This window comes from Podarcis bocagei (assembly GCF_964188305.1).
Source record: "Podarcis bocagei genome assembly, chromosome: 5".
NCBI lineage: Eukaryota > Metazoa > Chordata > Lepidosauria > Squamata > Lacertidae > Podarcis > Podarcis bocagei.
The window spans coordinates 97,242,756-97,246,664 of NC_138129.1; the positions used below are offsets into that span (position 1 = coordinate 97,242,756).

The 3,909-nt window shown below is 49.6% G+C and overlaps 1 long non-coding RNA gene across 1 annotated transcript; it reads right to left on the bottom strand.

Annotated features, from left to right (window-relative positions):
- Window positions 1–355: 355 nt before the first annotated feature.
- On the bottom strand, window positions 356–1,490 carry LOC308587196. Its single transcript, XR_014008287.1, has 2 exons — window positions 1,131–1,490; window positions 356–682 (listed from the first exon to the last, which is right to left on the bottom strand). It is a non-coding gene; the product is annotated as an uncharacterized lncRNA (long non-coding RNA).
- Between the last annotated feature and the right edge of the window lie 2,419 nt (window positions 1,491–3,909).

The following is a 3,909-nucleotide window of genomic DNA, read 5'->3' on the forward strand; positions in this document are numbered from 1 at the left end:
GCATTTCTCGCAGTCTTCAATCGACACTCGGTTCCCTTCGTTAGGACATGTCTTGAGACAAAGCCATGAGTCCTCAGCAACTTCCTCCTTTTTTTCTGGTTCGTACTTGCCAAATTCCCCTTTGTGGAAGGATTCCAAAGCTTGTTGAAGTCAACGAGCAGCTGTCCTTTGTCAAGGTGCTCCTCCGCTGTCGCCTCGCAGAATAATGTATGATTGGCTTCTGCTGTTTGGTACAATGCACATAATATCCCCGGGCCACGGAGCTCTGCGATGCAAAAGGAGGGGCCTCTGCTCTGTAAAAAGCGCACGCTGCTCTCGCCGTGCCAGAGAATAATAGCCCTTTGCCACGGAAAGCTTGACACATAAAAGTTTATGCCTGCCAGTTGTCAAGGCCACTGAACTCCTTTCGGCTCGGCGGCGTGTGCTACACTTCAGCCAGATACGTGCAGAGCGGTCTGTTAGCAGGGCAAGAGCTTTGAAATGCGAGCGAGCATTGTGTGCCGTGCTGCAAGCCGAGGCCCAATCGTGACCCTTCTTTGGAGTGTGGACTCCGAGCTAATCATGCTGATTAGTAGCAAAACTTTCTCAAAAGCTCGGCTTGACGGGTTGTGATTCCCCATCAACAAGGAAGAAATTGTGGCGTATTGTTCAAACCGAGTCTCCGAAGCAAGAGCACGAAATCCTGAACAACGGAGAGGGAGGGGGTGTAAGAAAGAAGGCAAGAAAAACAACCTCGTTAAACAAGGGAGCCTGCAGGACAGCTGCCCTGGTGATGGGAGGTTTGGATTCATTGTTGTTATGGAAATTACGGGGGGGGGGCACATCTTTAAAGTTGTTAAATGTTATGCCTGAATGCATCCTTTCAACTTGACAGCTCAGGGAAGTTACCTAGCTTTAAAAATATTATATAAAATAAACTCCTTTGCCAGTTTCCTCTATTCCAAAGCTATTTTCCCCTTGAAAAAGGACTCCAGGAAGTTCCCAGAGGTGGCAATTGCTGAGCTGATTGTTGGCCAAGGAAAGCCTAATCCAATCACCAAACTTGCCAAAGGGTCCAGACATGCAAAGGAAGTTCTATTGTACTTTGGGTGGTGGGACTTCAGAGGTGTTTGCCTATGCTAATCTTATACCTGGGTCTTGCCCTGACATGTTTGCTTATGCTAATCTTGTACCAAGGACTTGTCTGGACATGTTTGCCAAGGTTGAACTAGTGTAACCCCTGTCTACCCATCCCCTTTTGTGACATGTCAGTGATGTATCAAGGATGCTGTACGAACTGTATTCTGGGATATGGTAGGAAAGTTTTAAAAGTCATTGTCACTCCACCCTCGGGGTTCAAAATTCCTCTCTAAACCTGCTGTGCAATAAACTTTGGTCTACAGCTATTTGCTCTGGTTGGTGGCTGGACTCCTTCCTTTATTCCACAGGGACCCGCGGGCTCTGCCCAACAAGCTGGGTGACTGAGCAGCCTCACACCTAGATTTTTCCGTAACCATTGTGTAGGGTGCCTTTTGCTTGTTTCCAGGCAGGCTTGCCTCCACACAAGGGCAGGATTCCAAGCTCAATCCACAGTTCAGCAAAACAAAAAGCCATTATAGTGTTACTTCTTTAAGTCATAAGAGATCCAAGTCACTGCGTTGTGTGGGGCAAGATTGGACATCCAAACAAGCCTTCCCCCTCCAGCAAAGCCATTGTCTCCCCCTATCCCTACTACAATGTTCTTACGTGGGTCCCTGCATGTGAGGGACTAGAAATTAGGAAAATAGGAAAAAGGCTCCTCATGTCTTTCCATTCTGCAAACAAACACAAACTCTCGATTTGCGAATGCAATGCCACAGATTGCATGGATGTTGCTGGTGCCACCCTAACTAAAACGAGGACAAGCAGCAGCAGTGTACCTCGTAGCCGGGCCTAAGTGGATCGTGTTTGCATTTTGCTTTGTTTTCAGGTATTCCCAGGATTGGTTGTGGTCAAGGGCAACGTCATGTGAACAGTGCCCAGAAATCTTGGACTCAGACAGCCTCAGACTAACAATAAAGCCCCATGTGGACAAGCCCTCTGTTCCACCACTGCCACTGCTCTCCTGTTAGCTGATCATCCTGCCTGTTTTGAGTGAAAGGAAGCACTCTTCACTCAAAAGAAGAATCACCCAAGAGCAGTATGAACTCAGAAGTGGGCTGGACTCCATCTTGCAGCAGCTGACAGTTGCAGTCTCATTCTCTTGCACTTTGGACAGAAAACCACCATTTTTATTTATTTATTTATTAAAGGTAAAGGGACCCCTGACAGTAAAGTCCAGTCACGAACAATTCTGGGGTTGTGGCTTTACAGGCCGAGGGAGCCGGAATTTGTCCGCTCTGCAGACAGTTTTTCCGGGTCATGTGGCCAGCATGACTAAGCTGCTTCTGGTGCAATGAAACATCGACACCAGAGCAGCACACGGAAACACCATTTACCTTCCTGCCGGAGTGGTACCTATTAATCTACTTGCACTTTGACATGCTTTTGAACTGCTAGGTTGGCAGGAGCTGGGACTGAGCAATGGGAGCTCATCCCGTTGCGAGGATTTGAACCGCCGACTTTTTGATTGGCAAGCCCAAGGCTCAGTGGTTTAGACCACAGCGCCACCAGCACCCCCATTTATTTATTAATGATAATAAAGTTGTCACCCTCTGGAACTCTCTTGGAAGGAGACACACAAAGAAGGGCCTCAGATGATGATTGCACGGTTTGTGTCCGTTCCTATGGGGAGAGGCAGTCCTTAAGGTATTGCAATATCTGTAGTGGAAAAGGCTGAGTCTGTGCAGAAAGCAACGGATGAGGAAAAATGCCAGCCCTTGGTTCCTGGCCTATCCCATCATGCCACTCGACTGCTGGAGCCACTGCATGAGAATGTTTCATCGAAGCTAAGCTGTGCAATGTCTAGAAATTAAGATGTACTTAACTCAAGTCGATGGCACTAGCCCAAGAAACAGATGCTCTAGCAGTAAGCAGTTTCGCCACGAACAGCTCTTGCGGAGGTAAAATACATGGAAAATAAGAATTTATAGCATTTTTGAGCGTCTGAAGCACTCTGCATACATTATTTCAATATTTATTATTATCATTTATTTACAATGCTTTTCTCTCAAGTCCCTCTGCACTCAGCGCAGCTTTTAGTTGAAGATAACAACTGTGTCTTAAATCAAGTCTGTAAAGCAGGCCATTACTATTGACCCCTGTTGACCCCATGGTCTGCAGTGGGGTGGGGATGGTGGCCAAGACAGCAGCTGGCCCACGGCCCATTCATGGGCTTGTGGGTGAAGTGCAATGGGAAGATGTGGCTCACAACTCACAGGATTCCTAATATTTCATTCATGACCTTTGTTGTCTGCCCCAGGGGCGCCGACTTATAAAAAATATTGGGGGGGCCCATACCGGGGTCCTGCCGCTGGTTCGCTCGGGTAGCCGGGAGAACGCAGCTCGAGGTGGCGGTGTTGGGGAGAGACCCTCGCTCAGGGCGCCACTAGACTTGGCGGCCGGCGGCCTATCTGGGGGGTTTTGGAGCGTATTTCGGCGGAGCGATTGGGGAGGAGGGGGCTTGTTGCCGGATTCTTCAGCTGGGCCGGAGATCCGCTGCTGGGGGGTCCCTGGGCCGAGTTGTGAGCACGGCCTGCTGAAGGGAGATCCAGCCGATTGCGCGACAGGGACGGCCGGGGCTCTCCGGCTAGGGCGCGCGGCTGGCTGGCTGGCGAGGGAGCAGGTGGGGAGGAGGCGGGGGTCCTCACTCTCTTAGGAAACGCACCTGCGCGCCCGATTGCCACGAAGTCCGAAGGGTGCGTGTGTGGAATTAAAAAGTAAAAACGAGATACGGGCAGGGCAGGCAAAGAGTTTTCTGCAAGAGGATGGAGGGCAGGTTGAAGAGAAAAT